Source organism: Hemiscyllium ocellatum, chromosome 6, assembly GCF_020745735.1.
Source record: "Hemiscyllium ocellatum isolate sHemOce1 chromosome 6, sHemOce1.pat.X.cur, whole genome shotgun sequence".
Lineage (NCBI taxonomy): Eukaryota > Metazoa > Chordata > Chondrichthyes > Orectolobiformes > Hemiscylliidae > Hemiscyllium > Hemiscyllium ocellatum.
The window spans coordinates 111,683,852-111,706,014 of record NC_083406.1 but is presented as its reverse complement, the minus strand read 5'-3'; positions in this window follow the sequence as shown (position 1 = coordinate 111,706,014).

Sequence of the window (22,163 nt, the reverse complement as noted above, 5' to 3'; positions counted from 1 at the left end):
AACAAAGCAAGTAAAAGGTGGCAACTAATATAAAAGGAAATCTCAAAGACTTCTACGATAATGCAGATAAATATTAAGTATGGTTAAAGGATTAAATATTATTAATGCCCAAATCATTTAGGCAGGAACGCATGGCTGAAGTATGAAATGAATATTTTGCATTTGTCTTTACCAAAGAATCAGATGCTACTCAGGCCATGGTGACAGAGGAGAAATCTCAGTCTCTATAATGGCTCAAACTTGATAAGGAGCGATGTTGGATAAGCTGATAATACTTAGAGTTGACAGGACACAAAGACCAGATGAGACACATCCAAGAGTTTGAAGACAGTGGAAGTGGAAATTACAGAGGCATAGATTGTCATCTTTCAGTCTCATATCGACTTAAGGTTAGTGCCAAAAGATTGGAGAATTATCAGCATTCTGTCCTTTTTCAAAAAATGATTCTAAGGAAATCTGAGTAATTACAAGTTAGTCAGTTTCACTTTTGTGGACACTTCAGCTGACGAACCAGCAGCTGCTCCAAAAGCTTGTGAATTCAAACAACCTGTTGGACTATAACCTGGTGTCATGTGATTGCTGACTTTGGAGAAGAGGAGGGCTAAGGATGAATTTTGATTGCAGTTTTCAAAATCACAAAAGGTCTGGATAGTATAGACAGGGAGAGACTGTCCCACTCATAACCGGATCGAGAATGAGACGGCACAGATTCAAACTGATGTGCAAAAGAAGTAAATGTGATGCAAGTGGCGAACTAACTTTTACACTCAGTGAGTGGGCTGGATCTAGAATTCATTGCTTGGATGATGGTGGAGCCAGGTTCAATTAAGGCATTCAAGAGGTCACTAGATTCTGGATCATTGTGGTGCTGGAAAAGCACAGCAGTTCAGGCAGCATCCGAGGAGCAGGAAAATCGATGTTTCGAGCAAAAGCCCTTCATCAGGAATAGAGGCAGAGTGCCTGAAGAGTGGAGAGATAAATGAGGGGAGGGTGGGGGTCCGGAGAAAGTAGCATAGAGTACAATAGGTGAGTGGGGGTGGGGATGAAGGTGATAGGTCAGGGAGGAGGGTGGGGAAAGGTAGCAAAGAGTACAATGGATGAATGGGGGTGGGATGAAGGTGATAGGTCAGAGAGGAGGGTGGAGTGGATAGGTGGAAATGAAGATAGGCAGGTAGGACAAGTCATGGGGACAGTGCTGAGCTGGAAGCTTGGAACTGGGGTGAGGTGGGGGAAGGGGAAATAAGGAAACTGTTGAAGTCCACATTGATGCCCTGGGGTTGAAGTGTTCCGAGGCGAAAGATGAGGCATTCTTCCTCCAGGCGTCGGGTGGTGAGGGAGCGGCGGTGAAGGAGGCCCAGGATCTCCATTTCCTCGGCAGAGTGGGAGGGAGAGTTGAAATGTTGGGCCACGGGGCGGTGTGGTTGATTGGTGTCGGTGCCCCAGAGATGGTCCCTAAAGCACTCTGCTTGGAGGAGTCCAGTCTCCCCAATGTAGGGGAGACCGCACTGGGAGCAACGGATACAAGAAATGATATTGGTGGATGTGCAGGTAAAACTTTGATGGATGTAGAAGGCTCCTTTTGGGCCTTGGATAGAGGTGAGGGAGGAGGTGTGAGTGCAGGTTTTGCAGTTCCTGCAGTGGCAGGGGAAGGTGCCAGGACGGGAGGGTGGGTTGTTGGGAGGCGTGGACCTGACCAGGTAGTCATGGAGGGAACGGTCTTTGCGGAAGGTGGAAAGGAGTGGGGAGGGAAATATATCCCTGGTGGTGAGGTCTGTTTGGAGGTGGCGGAAATGTCGTCAGATGATTTGGTTTATGTGAAGGTTGGTAGGGTGGAAGGTGAGCACCAGATGCATTCTGTCCTTGTTACAGTTGGAGGGGTGGGGTCTGAGGGCGGAAGTGCGGGATGTGGACGAGATGCATTGGAGGGCACCTTTAATCACGTGGGAAGGGAAATTGCAGTCTCTAAAGAAGGAGGCCATCTGGTGTGTTCTGTGGTGGAACTGGTCTTCCTGGGAGCAGAGGCGGAGGAATTGGGAATATGGGATTGCATTTTTGTAGGAGGTAGGGTGGGAAGATATGCAATCCAGGTAGCTGTGGGAGTCGGTGGGTTTGTAAAAAAAATGTCAGTGTCAAGTTGGTCGTCATTAATGGAGATAGAGAGGTCCAGGAAGGGAAGGGAGGTGTCAGAGATGGTCCAGGTAAATTTAAGGTCAGTGTGGAATGTGTTGGTGAAGTTGATGAATTGCTCAACCTCCTCGCGGGAGCACGAGGTGGCACCAATGCAGCCATCAATGTAGCGGAGGAAGAGGTGGGGAGTGGTGCCGGTGTGATTACGGAAGATGGACTGTTCTACGTAGCTAACAAAGAGACAGGCATAGCTGGGGCCCAAACATGTGCCCATGGCTACCCCTTTAGTCTGGAGGAAGTGGGAGGATTCAAAGGAGAAATTGTTAAGGGTGAGGACCAGTTCGGCCAAGCGAATGAGAGTGTCGGTGAAAGGGTACTGTTGGGGATGTTGGCGGTAGGAGGAGGTGTCCTCAAGTTGGTGTCTGGCTTCAGCGGTGTAGAGGTCAGTGCACCAGACTACCACTGTGCTCCCTTTATCTGCTGGCTTGATGGTGAGGTTGGGATTGGAGCAGTGGGAGTGGAGGGCAGCATGTTGTGAGAGTGAGAGGTCACTAGATGACTATTTCATTAGAAATAATGTACAGAGTTATGGACAGAGGGCAGGAGAATGGGAGGGAACTGAGAAGCATGTTAAACTTTCCTGGTTATACCACACAAGGAGCATTGGACATAGCATAGGTCTCAAAGAAACATAGAAAATAGGAGCAGGAGTATGTCATTTGACCCCCTGGAGCCTACTCTTCCATTCAATGTGATCATGGCTGATTATTGAGTTCATTATCTTAATTCTTCCTTCCCTGCATATCTCTTGACTTCCCCTAACCACAAAAGCTCCTTCTTGATCATGGAATCCTTAGTGTGGAAACAGGCCATTAGACCCAACAAGTCCACACTGACTCTTCAAAGATTATCCCACCCAGACCCATTCCCTTACCCTATAGTTCCCCTGACTAGTGCACCTAACCTACACATCCCTGGACACCATAAGTAATTTAATATGGCCAATTCACCTAACCTGCACATCTTTGGATTTTGGAGGAAACCAGAGCACCCAGGCAGACATCAGGAGAATTTACAACCTCCACACAGACAGTTGCCCAAGGCTATAATTGAACCCAGGTCCCTGCCACTGTGAGGCAGCAGTGCTAACCACTGAGCCACTATGCCAATGTTTTAGCTTCAACCACTTCTTGTGGTAGAGAATTCCATAGACTCACCACTCTCTGGGTGAGGGATTTTCTCCTAATCTTAGTTCCTAAACTAGGACTGCTGGTTTTGGATTCCCCCACCATTAGGAACTTCCTTCCTGCATCTAACCTACATATAACTGTTAGAATTTTATAAACTTTTATGGGATTCCATTTCCCCTCCTACCTCCCAACTTCTAAACTCCAGTGAATGCAATTCTAGCCAACTCAATCTCCTTATACATCAGTCCTGCCTTCTCAGGAATCAATGTGGTAAATCTCCTCTATAGCAAAGATCCCTTCCTCAGAGGAGGAGACCAAACCTGCACACACAGCTACAACATGGAGAGGACATTAAGGCACTGGAAAAGGTGCAAAAGGTATTTATGAAGATCATAGCAGACTAAGAGCTTATACCCATCAAGAAAGTTAGGGAGGAGGCAGAGGCGTAGTGGTAATGTTGCCAAACCAGCAATTCAGAATCCCAGGCTAATTTCTGTGGATGTGTGTTTGATACTAGCAACCATGGCAGACATTGCAATTTGGATTTAATGGTGTCTGGAATTAAAAGCCAACTTTAAGGCGACCACCATCAATTGCTGCAAAGACCCAGCCAGTTCATTAATATCTTTAAGGGAAGGAAATCTGCCATCCTGACCTGGTCTGACCTACATGTGACTCCAGACTCACAGCAATGTGGTTGACTCTTGATTGCCCTCTGAAAAAGCCCAGCAAGTGTCTTGGCTCTGGGCCAGTTAGGGATGGCTAATAAATGCTGGCCTTGCCTGGAACACACATATCCATGAAAGAATTTTTAAAAAATAAGCAACTGCACATGAAAGAGAGCTGGTAGAGGCCTTTAAGAGAATGAAAGGGCTTGATTAAGTATGCATTGTTCCAGTTGTGCGAGAGATCAACGCCTGAGATTCAAAATAAAAAAGTTACTAATTCATTGAAGAGGGAATCAAGTCAAAATTGATTCACCCAAAGAGTGGTTCAATAGGGATCTCACTATCACATAGCATAATCGATCCAGTTCACATAAATCCACTTAAGGGGAAACTTAATGACAACGAAAAAGAGACAGGAATACTAGGGTATAATGATAGGTGCTACATGAAGAGAGGCGGGATAGCATTCATATGGAGCAAGAACATCACAGATGGATTCCTGGGCTGTTGACTTAATTTATCTCAAAGTAGATGCTTTCTCTTGGCCTCATGCTATTTTCAGTTCAAGGGTATGCAGTTCCTATCCTGAAAAACGGCACGTCAGAACTGAGTTTTTTTTTTCACCATCACACGGTGCCACCGTGGGCGGCACGGTGGCACAGTGGTTAGCACTGCTGCCTCACAGCACCTGAGACCCGGGTTCAATTCCCGACTCAGGTGACTGACTGTGTGGAGTTTGCACGTTCTCCCCGTGTCTGCGTGGGTTTCCTCCGGGTGCTCCGGTTTCCTCCCACAGTCCAAAGATGTGCGGGTCAGGAGAATTGGCCATGCTAAATTGCCCGTAGTGTTAGGTAAGGGGTAAATGTAGGGGTATGGGTGGGTTTCGCTTCGGCGGGTCGGTGTGGACTTGTTGGGCCGAAGGGCCTGTTTCCACACTGTAAGTCTAATCTAATCACATCTTGATGACTTCCTGTGTGCAATCCGAAAACTCAACCTGATGGCAGGTGTACCATTTCTTTGCAAGAAAGAAACGTTCTGATTTTCTGAACGTTCATCTCAGAAGCTGCTTTTATTTTGTTTTCATTTTCAGCTTTGCATTTCCAATTGTTTTTAATATCACAATAAATCACCAATCAGAGTGCTGTCTCCACCTGCCCTGCTACTGTCAATGCACTGTGTCTCTGGTAAATCCCGAAATGTTTCAGATGTGCTGCTAAGAGCGACCTTTCTCCTTTCTGGTTGCAATGGCCTCCTGGACCTAACGATGAAGGTGCAACTTCAAAGCCTGCCAATGCTACCATTTGACTGGAAGGATAATTGCAACAGATGCAAAGGTTTGCTCATCCTCCCAGATTCACCTGAGAATTGCTTGGGTTTAGAAGGGCACTTCTCAGGCACTCCTGTTTTCAAACCTGAGAAGAAACAACTAACTGTACCAAAGACTGTTCAAAAGAGGCAGGACATTGACACTGTGCACCTTACACTCACCAAATCTGAAGCAGAGGCAGGACAAACTATTGAGGAAGCGGCAATTTATTTATTTTTTTTCTCCCCTGTTTATTTTTTTTTGTTTAATTAACCCCCACGCTACCTTAACTGTGGTAGTGCTTATTTTTTTCCCAGCACCCATGTTGTGTGTGTGCAGGTGTGAGACACAGTGAGACACACAAAGTGCACGAATCTTTATTCAATTTCCACCACCAGGAAGATAGGAAAACACTCAGGTGGCCAGTGACAAGCAGTGCCCCTCACATCAAAGGGCAATGCTGTGTGATCAAACAGTGAAGGGGAGGACAGGGATTAAATCAAAATAGAGTTGGAGGGGGAAATGATGCACTCCACTCCCTGTGGCGCCCACCTCTCCCTGAACAACTCCAGGGTGTTGGTGGACGCCGCGTGCTCCTTCTCCAAGGACACCCGGGCCCTAACGTAACCGCGGAAGAGGGGAAGCGGCAATTTCTTTTTTTTTCTTTTTTTTTTCTTTTTTTTGTGCTTATTTTTCCCCAGCACCCATGGTGTGTGTGTGTGCAGGTGGGAGACACAGTGAGAGACACAAGGTGCATGAATCTTTATTCAATTTCCACCACCAGGAAGATAGGAAAACACCCGAGTGGCCAGTGACAAGCAGTGCCCCTCACAAAGGGCAATGCTGTGTGATCAAACAGTGAAGGGGAGGGGAGGGATTAAATCAAAATAGAGTTGGAGAGGGAAATGATGCACTCCACTCCCTGCGGCACCCACCTCTCCCTGAACAACTCCAGGGTGTTGGTGGACACCGCGTGCTCCTTCTCCAAGGACACCCGGGCCCTAACGTAACCGCGGAAGAGGGGAAGCGGCAATTTATAATGCTTGAGAAGAGAGTGCTGATTGGCTGGCCTGTGATTAGCATTGAGATGCAGCAGGAGGAAATAAAATCACATGAAGACCTCTCATTCGAGATAGAGAGAGATGTTTGGTGGTGAGTTTAACCTGAGGGAAACAGTACTTCCATGGGACCTCAGTTGCTTTCGGAATTGATCCCGCACTGTTGGCCTCACCCTGCATCACATCCCAGCTGTCCAGTCAACGGAGCTAATGGCAATAAAAAACTATAGGGCCTGCGGTAGGCTCCACACTCTGTCTGTCTCTCTCCCATTCTCTCTCTTTCTTCACTCAAACCCTTTCTCTCTCTCCTCACTTGTTCAGCGACAGAGTCTTTCCGGTGTCTACAAAGACAGAAAATGCGCCAGGAATGATGTTCACAAAAGGACCAAATAAAAATCTTTTCTCATTACAACATCTGAACAGTAAAACAAACGCCACAGTTCGAAGTGGGCTTCTGAAACTTACCACAGAAACAGAAAATGTAACAAAACATTGCCAACGCAGATTTCAAAAGAAAAGGTCATGTTTTGATGTTGAACTAGTTAAAAAAGTTTTTCTGGGTTAAATGGGAAACACAATGTCTTGACATTTGCTGCTGCTCAGGAGCCAACGCAGAAAAGGGGGTGTTGAAACAATTTGGAGCCATGCTCATTGATGCGCAATGACTCAACCAGCCTCACTGGGAGGTTTCATAGAAATAGGAAGGAGGGTACTCAGTGTGGTTCATCTCCTGGAAAACAGATACATAAGGAGTGTAATTAAGGCTCTGATTTTGGGCTGTAGGGTTCATAGAAGCTGAATTCTTCCAGCAGCCCAGGGAGGTAGGGAGCAATCCAAAGAAGCATGTTCTGGCTATAGAAGGAGTGCAACTGACTCCCAGGACTGGCAGATAAAGAGGGTCTGGATTAGTTGTATCGATATTCAACAAAGATTAGAAGAGTGAATGGGCTGGGGTGGGGTAGAATCTGAAAGAAGCCTGTAATATTCTAACAGGAACAGACAGGAAGGATGTTTGAGGAGAAAGCGAGGACTGCAGATGCTGGAGATCAGAGCTGAAAATGTGTTGTTGGAAAAGCGTGGCAAGTCAGGCAGCATCCAAGGAGCAGGAGAATCGACGTTTTGGGCATGAGCCCTTCCTCAACGTTGATTCTCCTGCTCCTTGGATGCTGCCTGACATGCTGCACTTTTCCAGCAACACATTTTCAGCACAGGAAGGATGTTCCCAATGACCGGGAATCTGGGACCAGGGTCACAGTCTAAGTTTGTGGGGAATCTGGAACTGAAGTCACAGTCTAAGGTTATTTTAGACTGAGATGAGGAGAAATTTCTTCACATGTGCTGCTGTTTGGAAGGCATTAATGCGCAACTATTATGAATTCTGTGTGATGCAAGGATTAGTGGACTTGGAGCATGGCTAATGTAATGTGCTGTTTAAGAAAGGGAGGGAGGCAGAAGACAGGAAACTATGGGCCACTTAGTCTCACCTTGATCAATGGTATGATTATAGAGTCCACTATTAAAAATGAGATTGCAATTGTGTGGTAAAATAGGGTTAAGTCAGAATGGCTGTGTAAAGGGGCGATCATGCCTGACAAGTCTGTTGAATTCTTTGAGGACGTATGAGCTAGTTAGACAAAGGAGATCCAGTGGATGTGATATATTTAGATTTCCAGAAGGTCTTTGACAAGGTGCTACACAGGAGGCTGCTAAATAAGATAAGTGCCCGTGGTATTATGTACAATGTACTGGCATGGATAGATAACTGGCTGACTGGCAGAGGCAGAGAGTAGAGATAAGGGAATCTTTTTCAGGATGGCAGCCAGTGACTAGTGGAATTCCCCATAGGAATCAGTTTTGGAATCACAACAATTCACATTATACATTAACGATCTGGACGAAATAATTGAGGGCATTGTTGCTAAGTTTGCCAATGACACAAAGATGACACAAAGAGGAGGTTTAGGTAGTGTTCAGGAAGCGGGAGGCTGCAGAGGACTTGGACGTGCTAGGTGAGTGGGCATTCATTTCAAGCGGGTCTGAGTGGGTTACTCTTTGGAGGGTCGGTGTGGACTTGTTGGGCTGAAGGGCCTGTTTCCAAACTGTAGGAAAGCTAATCTAATCACACGTGTTCCATACTTAGTAGACAGTCATATATGACATAACACACTGAATCGATGCAGCAATAGCATGCTGAGATGCAATTGATGGCTGACGTTTTCTGCGACATTGAGCAGTTAGTTGCTAAGCTAGTGCAAAGTGACACCTGCAGGACTCCATATCTGCCAGTTGCCTCCTTGCATACATGTCCAGAACCAAGGCCACCCTTGCGACATTACTGGTGTAGTAGTATATGAAAGTGTCTCTACCAGGACAGTGTCACAGTGTCATACAGAAAAGTCCCACCAGCTTTTCACTTGCACGCAGCTACAGGCAAGGAGCCTGGCTCCATTTTATGCCTTAGTCACATGGGGAATATCATGTAGCCATGTGCAGACTGTGCTGTGGTGACAACTTCACTTTGTGATTCACCTGGATGACATTTTAAAGCTTCTGTTCACTGATTAAGCATTAATATGATGAATTAGTCACAATAATAACATAATAGGAATGCGGTGAGTCTGTGGAATTCATTGCCACTTTGCTCCCACAATCCAAAGGTGCACAGGTTAGATGGATTAGCCATGGGAAATGTTACAGGGCTAGGATAGAGGGGTAGGTCAGGGAGGGATGCTCTTTGGTGGGTCAGTGTGGACTCAATGGGTTGAATAGCCTGCTTCCACACTGTAAGAATTCCATTTGGCTCCTTTTTTGTTTGACCAGAGTCTCAATTTCACTAGTCATCCAGCATTCCTGACACTTTTCGGTTTTGCCCTTCACACTAACAAGAACATATTGCCTCTGGACTCTAGTTATCTCATTTTAAAAGCATCCCACTTTCTAACCATTTCTTTACCTGCAAATATCCACTCCCAATCAACTACTGAAAGTTCTTGCCTCAAACTGTCAAAATTGGCCTTCCTCTAGTTTAGAACTTTAACTTTTAGATCTGATCTATATTTTTCCATCACTATTTTAAAACTAATGGAATTATGATCATTCGCCCCAAATTACTCCCCTGACACTTCAGTCATTTGCCCTGCCTTATTTCCCAAGAGAAGGTCAACTGCGGCACGGTGGCAGTGGGCGGCACGGTGGCACAGTGATTAGCACTGCTGCCTCACAGCGCCTGAAGACCCGGGTTCAATTCCCGACTCAGGCGACTGACTGTGTGGAGTTTGCACGTTCTCCCCGTGTCTGCGTGGGTTTCCTCCGGGTGCTCCGGTTTCCTCCCACAGTCCAAAGATGTGCGGGTCAGGTGAATTGGCCATGCTAAATTGCCCATAGTGTTAGGTAAGGGGTAATGTAGGGGTATGGGTGGGTTTCCCTTCGGCGGGTCGGTGTGGACTTGTTGGGCCGAAGGGCCTGTTTCCACACTGTAAGTCTAATCAGTCTAATCTTTTACTCCTTCTCCAGTAGGTACACCCACATACTGAATAGGAAAGCTTTCTTGTACACACTTGACAAATTTCTTTCCATCCAAGGCCTTAACCTTATGCCAGTCCCAGTCTACATTTGAAAAATGAAAATACCCTACCCGAACCACCCGATTATTCTTACAAATAACTGAGGTCTCTTTATGAATTTGTTTCTCCATTTCATGCTGACTACTGGGATCTATAGTACAATTCCAATACAGTAATCATCCCTTTCTTATTTCTAAATTCCCTTGACATATTCCTTGGAATATCCTCCCTCAGTACTGCTGTAATGTTATCCCGAATAAAAAGTGCCACTCCCCTCCTCTCCTACCCCCCTTTCTATCTTTCCTATATGATCTTATACCCTGGAACATTAAGCTGCGAATCCTGTCCATCCCTGAGCCACGTCTCTATAATTACTATGAAATCCCTGTCCCAAGTTCCCAACCATGCCCTGAGTTCATCTGTCTTCCATATCAGGCATTTTGCATTGAAATAAATACAGTTTAATTTATCAGTCTTACCTCAATCTCAGCTTTGCTCGTCCTGCCTTGACTATTTGATTGGCTCCTTTTATCAACAGTATCAGTGTCAGACATATCTCTTTCCTCATGGTCTCCCTGGGTCCCACCCACCTCCTTCCGAGTCTAAAGTCTCCCGGGTAGCACGAGCAAATTTCCCCATTAGTGTATTCGTCCCCTTCCAATTTAGATGCAATCTGCCCTTCTTATGTGGGTCACTTCTACTCTAGAAGATATTTAAATGATCCAAAAATGAACCCTGCCCCTTGCATCAGCCCCTCAGCCAAGCTTTCATCTACTCTATTCCTAACCTCAACAGCACATGGCACCAGGAGTAATTCAAGTATTACTACCCTCGAGGTCCTTCTTCTTAACCTCCTGCTTAATTTCCGATATTCTCTTATCCTAGCCTTTCCTCTTCCCATGTTGCTTGTATCAATGTGTACAATGACCTCCTCCTGGTCTCTCTCCCCTTTGAGAATATTATGCATCTTCTCCTTGACCCTGCACCGGGGGGGGGGCAACACACCATTCTGATGTCCTGTTGTCCTGTTGTTGGCCACAGAAGGGTCTTTCTATGTCCCTGATTAGACAGTCCCTTATCACAACCGATCACTTAGAACCTGACAGTGGACTCATTACTAAGATCAGAACATTTAAAGTAATGGACAGGTAGCAGAATGCATAGCAAGTGGACTACAGAAGAAAAGAGTGGAGCTAAAGTAGTTAATCAGAGGGTTTCTTTTTTGTCTACGACCACCATTTATGGAAAGGGTTTGCTCTGTAGAATTGGAAATGAAATTTCAAAATTTGAAAATTACACCAAATTGGAAACTACAGTGAGAAAACTGTGACCAAAAGCACTGGCTGGCATTAGCAAACTTGTAGAATGTGCATATAGGTGGCAATAAGCTTCAGTAAATTAAGCAAAAACCCCTGAAGCAATAGATAGTAGCAGGAAGGATAAGGCGATTGTATCGCCCTTTGAAAAATAGGTAGCAAGTTGTGGGAGAGCATCAGATTAAAGATTAGAATCACTTGTAACACTGATAATTAAAGCCACTGGACAAGATGCAATAAAGGAACATTAGTATTCATTTTTAAGAGGGATATAATTGAAAAGCAGAGAAGTTATACTAAATGACTTTAAAACCAGAGTTAAACCACACCGAGACCTGTGAACAGGGTGTGATCTTTCTTAGTTAAAGAAGACAGAACAAGATGCAGCAAAGATGATATCAGAGCTGACAGGATCGTTGGTGGTAGAATGGGAGGGCCCTCAGTTCAAAGATAATGCCTACTCTGGGATATGGGTTACTGCAATGGGATTTCATGTGACTGATTAAGTCGATTCATAGTCAATGGTTAGCACTACTGCCTCACAGCGCCAGGGACCCCAGTTCGATCTCACTCTTGGGCAACTGTCTCTGTGTTGTTTGCACATTCTCTTCATGTCTGTGTGGATTTCTGCCAAATGTTCTGGTTGCCTCCCACTGTCCAAAGATATACAAGGTTAGGTGGATTGGCCATTCTAAATTACACATATGTTCAGGAGTATGTGGGTTAGGTGGATTAGCCATGGGAAATGCAGGGTTACAGGGATCGGGAGGGGATGAGTTAGGGTGGGATGCTCTTTGGAGGGTTGGTAAGGGTGTGTTGGGCCGATTGGCCTGTTCCCACACTCCAGGGATTCTATGGATCGATTCTTTGATCTTTGCACAAATGGGCAGAATATCCCAAAAAGCTGTGGGATTCGAGGCCAGGATTTGATTGCTTTTCTTTCCTTCTCACCTGTTGCTCTGCCTCATCAATAGAAGCATTGGGATTCACAGAGAGATGCACTTGTTATGTTTGAAGATAATTCACAGGCCTACAGTCACACAGCCTGGTCCATCAGAGTTGGTTTTTGATGCAGTTTTTCTGAATATTGTGGACCTGACTTGCAGCAAGATGCTAACACTCATTTGATGATCTTCCCTTGGAATCAAGAATCTGCAACCGGCTCATCGATTATGGAGTTTTTCTAGTTTCCTATATGTCTCTGGTGCACAGTCTGGCACTCACTGCACTACAAGGTAATGATTGCTCTGCACAAATATTTTTGTTGGCTTGCACAAGTTTTATTGTCATAGCTTCTACCAGTCAGGAAAGTTTGGACTGCCTAGCGCTCACTCTTCTCTAAAAGAGTCTACAGGGAGGTAACTTGATAGAGTTCTTTAAGTTAATGAAATATTTAAGTGTAGACTGAGAGAAGATGCTTCCACATGGGAGGGTAACCAGAACTGTGAGACACAACTGCAAGAGTAGCAAAAACTTTAAAGCATTTGAAAGACTTTTATTTCTCTCAGTAAGTGGTTAGAATGTAGACCTTGCTGATATAACCAATCAGTTGATGCAAGTAGGAGAGATGCATTTCAAGGAAAGTTTGATACATTCATCAGGAAAAGTGATCTGAAGGGCAGTGTTGACCAGTCAGGCCCAAAGGTCTGTTTTTGGATTGTAAATACAATCTATCAGGTAAGGTTGCTTTATCAAGGTCACTGGACATGGGGTTATTCATGTTCCTTAAGAAGCTGACTTGTATGCCTATTTGTGAGTGTGGTACTTGTTTGGTTTGTTTGCAACCTTAATGCTGCACGTCAGAAAAGGAACATAAAACCAACTATAGACCACAGACATGAAAAGGAGAGTGCTAAAAATATTCAATGGATCAGACAACATCTGTGAAGAGAAAGAGGCCTGATTTGGAGATGCCGGTGGTGGACTGGGTGTATGAAGTTAAAAATCACACAACACCAGGGTTATAACCCAACAGGTTTATTTGGAATCACTAGCTTTCAGAACCTTCATCAGGTGGTTATTTCGGGCCAATGATCTTTCTTCAAGCCACGGAATGCAAGAACTGGATTGGATATTTGATTCAGCATATCTCTTCTTAGCAATTCATTGGCCATTGAAGGTTGTTTTTTTTAAATCTCATTGCATTACATTTTATCCCCATACCTTTTCTTCCAATCATGGACTTACGTGTCGTTTCAATATAAAAATTACCTGTGTATTTCGAGACTCCAGGACAGTGCAGTCCATGTCCTTGCAATTTCTTTTCTGCAAAGGCAATTTCTTTCTGAGTGAATGTTTACATTGGGTTTGTTCAACCTCCACAAATGGAATAGTGTATCCAACTCTGAGCAACTTTAAGATGAACTTAGCAGTGTGGCGAAAATTTCTTTATCATATAGAGCACTTGAGGATGTGGTGTACGCACAAATACCGGCACAGGGAGTCAGTTAGAAAGAGATGTTGAAAGATACATTCATTCATGGGATGTGGGCAGCATTGGCTATTCCAGCATTTATTTCCCTTACCTAAATACCCAGTGGGCAGCCAATAGTTAACCACATTGCCATGGGTCTGGAGTCACAAGTAGGCCAGACTAGGTAAGGAAGGTAGATTCCCTTCTCTAAAGATAAAGGATCCAATTTAACAGCTCATGCAGATTAATTCTAAATGTCTCTGGCTGACTATATATCTGATACTGTCCCAAGACCTTCATAAAGGCAATGGAATGATTTTTTTTTAAAAGTATGCTTTCAGCTATGGAACTTATGGAAGTTTTGTCTACTTTCCTCAGTCAACATTTTAAATTGGAAATTTACCGACGGACTAAAGTTGCTTTAGAGACATACAAAAGGCACTGCAGCTCATTAAAACAAAACAAAGAATTGTAGATGTTCTTAACAGTTCTGAAGAAGGAACCTGGACTTGAAACGTGAACTCTGCTTTCTCTCCACATATGCTGAGACCTGTTGAGTTTCTCCAACAATTTCCATGTTGGTTTCGGATCTCCAGCACTTGCAGTTCTTTGTTTTATTTTGCAGTTTCTCTCTCAATTTCTGCTTTTGTTTCAGCACTCCAGCTCAATGTGTGCAACAAGAAAGTTTGTCAACTGTACACATGCAGGCAGATCTTTTAAAGCCATCCATCCACTTGAAAAGAAAGCTCGGATGGATCACTTGCTATTTGTGACTTATATAAATGAGTTAGGCTTAAATTTTGTGACCTGATGAAGGGCTTTTACCCGAAACGTCGATTTTACTGCTCCTTGGATGCTGCCTGAACTGCTGTGCTCTTCCAGCACCACTGATCCAGAATCTGGTTTCCAGCATCTGCAGTCATTATTTTTACCTTGAACGTTGTGAGGGTTGATCAGTAAGTTTGCAAACATTCCAGAAATTGGCAGAGTGTTAACTAATAACACGGATAGTCTTAGGCTGCAAGAGAACATAAATTGTCAGGGCAGATGGACTGATCAGTGGGAAATGAAATTGAATCTGGATAAATGTGAGGAAATGCACCTGGGCAGGGTAAGCAATGCAACCAAATACACACTGAACAGTAGGATCCTGAAAGCACCAAAGAGCACAAGTAGAGATAAGCAATCAACATCATTCACTGGCAAAAGAGCATTGAAAGTGCAAAGCATGTTCTCATTGTCATTTTTTGCCATCTGCACTATAATCATGTTAATCTGCACCTGCAGGAAATTGTCTGCAATTTTAATTGCATGGACTGAGCAGTGGTTTTTCTGCTAAAATCTCACCTATCAAGTGACAGTTTCAAGTACAGAACTGCAGGGTAATTGGACATATCTCTATGCGGCATCTGCCACAGTTCAGTGGATAGCACAAGTCAGAAGACCAGAGCCTTGAGCACAGAACCCGGAACAATGCTCCAGTGAACACCAACCTCTGTTTGCACCGATTTCAAAATCGTTTCCTTACCCGGTGTCAGATTTTAATTTGACCAAAATTATTTTAAAGTGAGAAGTTTCAATATGGTAAGGATGTTATATTGTTGCTTTGGAGGGAACCTGGCTGCTTGCTACTCAGCTGAAGGTGAAAGAGACACATTATGCTCCACATTGTGCACATTAAAAATGGCACAATTTCTGTGTGAAACATACTTTTCTAGCCATTCAGTCTGTTACTATCAATCCTGTAAATCATTTTCTGAAACACTGTCTGATGACTGACAGTCTGCAAACTATGGCTCATTCCATTTAGTCCAGTGTAAACTTTCCACAGCCCTGATCAGCTCATCACTCCATTTGGATTCTCACTTGGCTCCACTGCTGAGCAGTTTACAGTTTTCTCTGCATAGCTTTGTAATCCCAGCTGAAGTTATAAATGCATTAAAATGTAGCTTAATAGATCATTTTTTTAGGTGGTTTAAAGAGGTGGTCTCTCTTCGAAACGTAAGTTACTATGTTGCAGAACTGTCTTAAAAATAATACAAAAGTTATAATGCAAAAGAAATGAAGGTTAAATAGACACTTACAGATTTCAAAACATACCATCCCATTAATCCTGTAGCATCACCTTACAGTGATCAAAAACCAGAGAGAATGCCCTTCTCTATCCTATATCAGATTTGACTTAGCTGTGAGCTAGTAAGCATCTAAAAGCACCTTTCTTGCTTCATAACATATATCAGCTCCACCTCTCATCCCCCATCCCCATCAGGGTCTTAACGAAACACTTCTGGTCTGGAACTTTTAAACTAAACCAGTTACACTGAGGTCATCTCTGTTTTACAATTCTAAGTTACATTCTCCCTTCTCCATTTCCCACAAGGTATGTCACAGAGTTGCCCAAACTAAAACTTCATGGAAAATCTAAGCTAAATACCCCCAAAATTCTAGAATCTTCTATCTGAAAGTTTTATTCACTGCACTGATTGCTTACTTGTAGGTTCACCCAATGTAAACAACATTCTATTGGCCTACAAAACTCTTTTTTATAAAGACATCATTGTGATTATAAAAATAATTACAAATTAATCAAACACACTGAAATCCAATATACCACTCGTTAAAACTTAAATGTCTAAATTCATAAATAAATAATATTAATATAAACCACACATCTTATATCATTATATATATAGATCTTTAAATTAGAAACTCTTTTGAGGGTATTATATCAAAACTAAAAGCTAGCCATAATGGGGATAAACCACCTGTAAACAACAACAATTTGCATTTGTTTAGCAACTTTAATTCAATGAACATTACAAGACACTTCACAGGCATGCTGTCGAGAAAAAAATATCACAGGAACATAAAAGGGATGTTAGGGAAGATGGGCAATTTCTTGGTCAAAGTGATAGGTTTTAAGGAGCATTCTTAAAAATTAAAAATAAGTAGATGAGCAGACAAGCAGGATTGTACAATTTAAGTTTGTTATCTTGGCATCACCTTCTGGGAAGCTTGTCAACATATGGCATGCATAATCATCTCAAAAACAGATATTCTAACAGAGAATAAATATACCGATCCTTGAATTCTCCATTATCAACATCCTGAGGATTACCATTCCCTGGAAACTGAAGTGGCTGCACCACCATATTTCTAGGAAGGTAATGCTTAACTTTTTAAACTTTATTTCTTTAACTATTTTGAGCCTTGGTCCCTTTGTATGTAAGATGCTGTGTGGTGATATTATACACTTTTCACTGTATTCCTGTACTTGAGTATACGTGAAAATAAAAACTAAAATTTAAAATAAAACTGTGGCTTTAAAAACAGGTAGCAGGCTGGAAGGTAAACATACAAACATCTGAACACAAGAATATGCCACTCAATCCTTTGAGCCTGTTCTGCCACTCAATAAGATCTTGGCTGATCTGATTTTGACCTCAACTCTACATTCCTGCATACTTCCAAATAATCTTCCATTCTCTTGGTAATGAAGAATCTATCAACCACTGCCTTAAAAATATTTGAGGTATGTGAAGTATTCAAAACATGTTTCCTGTTTCCCCAAAATCTTATTTGCAAGGAACAAGTCAAGAGTGTGTTGCAGTAGTCACCATTTGCCTGCATAAGTTGAGCTCCAACTCCACTCAAGAAGCTTACCACCATGCAGGAAAAAGCAGTCCACTTGACTGGTACCAGATCCAACATCCAGTTGCTTCACCACCACATTATCAAAATGTACTGTTGCAATTCAGCCAGGTTTCTTCTAAGCCAATGCCCTCACCTACCAAAAAAGACAAGGGCAGCAGAGATGTGGGAGCACCACCACCAAGTTCCCTTCCACACCACTTCCCATCTTTACTTGGAAATATATTGGTGTTCCTTCATTGTTCTTGGATCAAAGTCCTGGAATCCCCTCCCTAAAAGCATTGCAGGTCTACCTACAGTACATGGACTGTAATGGTTCATGAAGTGGTGATGATATGGAGGAGCCGGAGTTGGACTGGGGTGGACAAAGTTAAAAATCACACAACACCAAGTTATAGTCCAACAGGTTTAATTGGAAGCACTAGCTTTCGACGTGTTGCTCCTTCAGTGCTCCGAAAGCTATTATTTCCACATAAACCTATAGCCTGGTGTTCTATGGCTCATGAAAGCCGATCACCACCATCTTCTCAAGGGACATTGAGTCAGGTAATAAATGTGGGCCCAGCCATTGATGTCCATGTCCCACGTGTGAATGATAAAATATTATTAGAATCTGGGACAGAACATATTTTCGAAACAGTCCTGAATGCTGGAAATGTTAAACTAAATTAAAACTGATTTGATCATACTCTCCAGGTACACTCAAGACAACTTCTCATGTGTCTCAACTGCCATCTGGGTGGCATGGTGGCTAGCACTGTTGCCTCACAGTACCAGGGACCCAGGTTGGATTCCAGCCTTGGGGGACTGTGTGGAAATAACATGTTCTCCCTTTGACTGAGTGGGCTTCCTCCTGCAGTCACAAAGATGTGTAGGCTAGGTGGATTAGCTCTGGGAAATAGGGGGATAGGGTACGGATGCTCTTCGGCGGACTGGAGCAGACAGGATGGGCTGAATAGCCTCGTACTGCACTGTAGGGAGTTTATGATCTGATAATATGCTAGATGTTGCCAACCTCTTGAGCTCTGCTGATTTATTTAACATTAGCTCATCACACTCAGAGTAAAAGGAGATTTTGAAATGAGATAACCCAAAAAGTGATCCTCCAGTAAGAAAAACACAGACCACAAGTTTGCATTTATACTGATTCTGTAACATAGTAGAAATGGCCATTTCATGGAAAAGTCTGAGCAAAAGTCAGGATCTCAAGATTGAAAGAAATGCATTAAGATTAGTGGATCAAAAAGTAAGTGAAAGTGAGGACTGCAGTTGGCTGGAGATCAGAGTCAAGACTAGAGTGGTGCTAGAAAAGCACAGCAGGTCAGGCAGCATCCAAGGAGCAGGAAAATCAACATTTCGGACAGCCAGCCTTCATCAGGAATGAAGGGCTCCCGCCCTTCCTGATGAAGGGCTCCTGCCTGAAACATTAATTTTCCTGCTCCTTGGATGCTGCCTGACCTGCTGTGCTTTTCCAGCGCCACTCTAGTCTTGGGTCACAAAGTAAGTTTAATGGATATCTTAGAGCAGACGGGAGCTGCATCAAGGTGAATTGATCTGATCTAAAACTGCTTATGTTATTCTTCATAACATAAAAACCTGGTACCTGGGTACTGCAGTATTGAAAGATTCAGAAATTGATTAAAGCTCAGTAATAAAAGTAAATATTTCATTCACAGAGACATCTGATATTGTCTTTTGGTTACAAAATGCAGCCCATTTCTTTCCATAAGAATGCCATGCTTCAAGTGATCCCAAGGTAGGATGGAGTCTGAGACCTTTATATCATCAGGTCACATGCATGATACAGTGATGACATCATGAATATATCTCTCAACTGTATTGACATACTAACTGTGAGACAAAAACAACAGGATAGGGAAAGGTGGACTATTGTAGGAAGGAATTTTCTCAGGCATTAGTTATAAATTACATTGACAACAATAGAATTTTCTAGAACACATTGATACATTCCATATAAGGCATTTGGCAGTGTGGTTGTTTTTTGATGCTGATCGTGTCAGTTCTAGTGAAAAGCAAATGGTTCTCACAATGGTTAACATTAACAAAAAATTCTGGCGAAACTCAACAGGCTTGGCTGCATCTTTTGGAGGGGGGAGAGAAAGAAACTTGCTGTTTCATCATCACCTCCTTCTTGACAGAACACATTAACTTGAATCATACAGGAAATAATTCAACAGAGTGATGGAGAGCGAAGTGGTTGGGGGGGGAGGGGAGGGTGAAGAGCAGGATAAATATCTGAGGAGCGGTGTCAGTCAGAGTGACCCTGGGGGTGAACAACAGGATAAATACCTGAGGAGAGGGGTCAGTCAGAGTGACCCTGGGGGTGAACAACAGGATAAACACCTGAGGAGAGGGGTCAGTCAGAGTGACCCTGGGGATGAACAACAGGATAAATATCTGAGGAGAGGGATCAGTCAGAGTCAACCTGAGCGTGAACAGCCGATAAATACCTGAGGAGCCAGGTCAGTCAGAGGGAACCTGGGGTGAACAGCAGCAGCAAAAATACCTGAGGGATGGGGTCATTCAGAATGAACCTAGAGTGAAGGGGAAGAGCTCCAAGGGTGATATTTCGACTCAAAGTGAGCTAGGCTTGGCTGCTCAGGAACCAGGTTTGCTGATTGAGTGAGTAGTGTCTGACAGAGAGGTAAAGTACTTTATTTTGTAGGTGTAATTGGCTAGGAATAGAGAGTGAGAGGCCTGAGTTTGGTGAGGGGTGGGTAAGGGTGTTTAATTGGTTCCTGGGTTATTGGCTGTAGTTGATGAGGTTGATTTGGTCGAGAAGATTCTCAGTGGCAGGAAGACTTGGCCCCGTGGAATGCTCTTCCTGAAATCTGTGGGAAATCAGGGACACTTCCAGCCTCCATGATGACCATGTTTATAGGAAATCCATTCAGCTGCAGCCCCTGTTTTGCCACATAGAGTGTCCAGAACTGGGGATGGACTCACTCTGGAGCAGCCATGAGGCTGGGAATGTGGTGGATATCATGGTTGCTTGGTGCTGGTCTCATCATCAGTAAGGGTTACACAGACTGAGGAGAGTTGGGTGAGTACCATGAAGACGAGGGAGATTGGGTTAGGCAGTACGGGAGTGCTCTGGGTGGCCATTTCCCTCTCAAGAAGGTTTACTGTTTTGGATACTGCAGTAGGGGATGGCCTCTCAGGGGAAACAGCAGCAGCAGCAGCAGCAGCAGCCAGATCATTAGCACCCTGACTGGAACTGTTCCACTGTCGGCAAGATTGAAGTGAAGACGAGCTGTAGTGATGGATGACTCTATATCAGTGGCACAGATAATCTTCCGTAGTCCGCAAGGGAGATTCCAGATGGTGTGTTGCCTCCCCTACGCCAGGATCAAGGATATCTCTAAGCGGGGCATAGGATATCCTGAAGGGGGAGAGTGAGCAGCCAGAGGTGGTGGTCCAATTTGGTTCCATAGGAAGAAAGGAAGATCACGTCCTATGGAAGGAGTTCAGGAAGTTAGGTAGGAATTGAAAAGCAGCACCTCGAGGGTTGTAATCTCAGGATTACTTACTGTGCCACATGCCAGTGAGGCTAGGAATAGGAAGATAGCACAGTTCAATATGTGGCTAAAGAGTTGGTGTAGGAGGGAGGCCTTCAGGTGTGTAGCTCATTAGACTGCCATCTGGGACTGGTGAGACCAGTACAAGAAGGATAGCTTGCACTTAATTTGGATGGGCACCATTATCTTGGCTGCAAATGTGTTGCTGGTCAAAGCACAACAGGTTAGGCAGCATCTCAGGAATAGAGAATTCGACGTTTCGAGCATAAGCCCTTCATCAGGAATAAGAGAGAGAGAGCCAAGCCGGCTGAGATAAAAGGTAGGGAGGAGGGACTAGGGGGAGGGGCGATGGAGGTGGGATAGGTGGAAGGAGGTCCTCACCCTGAATAACTTCTCTTTTCAATCCTCCCACTTCCTCCAAACTAAAGGAGTTGCCATGGGCACCCGCATGGGCCCCAGCTATGCCTGCCTCTTCGTAGGATATGTGGAACAGTCCATCTTCCGCAACTACACTGGCACCACCCCCCACCTTTTCCTCCGCTACATCGATGACTGTATCGGCGCTGCCTCGTGCTCCCACGAGGAGGTTGAACAGTTCATCAACTTTACTCACACCTTCCATCCCGACCTGAAATTCACCTGGACTGTCTCAGACTCCTCCCTCCCCTTCCTAGACCTTTCCATTTCTATCTCGGGCGACCGACTCAACACAGACATCTATTATAAACCGACTGACTCCCACAGCTACCTGGACTACACCTCCTCCCACCCTGCCCCCTGTAAAAACGCCATCCCATATTCCCAATTCCTTCGTCTCCGCCGCATCTGCTCCCAGGAGGACCAATTCCAACACCGCACAACCCAGATGGCCTCCTTCTTCAAGGACCGCAGATTCCCCCCAGACGTGATCGACGATGCCCTCCACCGCATCTCCTCCACTTCCCGCTCCTCCGCCCTTGAGCCCCGCTCCTCCAACCGCCACCAAGACAGAACCCCACTGGTTCTCACCTACCACCCCACCAACCTGCGCATACAACGTATTATCCGCCGCCATTTCCGCCACCTCCAAACGGACCCCACCACCAAGGATATATTTCCCTCCCCTCCCCTATCAGCGTTCCGCAAGGACCACTCCCTTCATGACTCCCTTGTCAGATCCACACCCCCCACCAACCCAACCTCCACCCCCGGCACCTTCCCCTGCAACCGCAGGAAATGTAAAACTTGCGCCCACACCTCCACACTCACTTCCCTCCAAGGCCCCAAGGGATCCTTCCATATCCGCCACAAGTTCACCTGTACCTCCACACACATCATCTATTGCATCCGCTG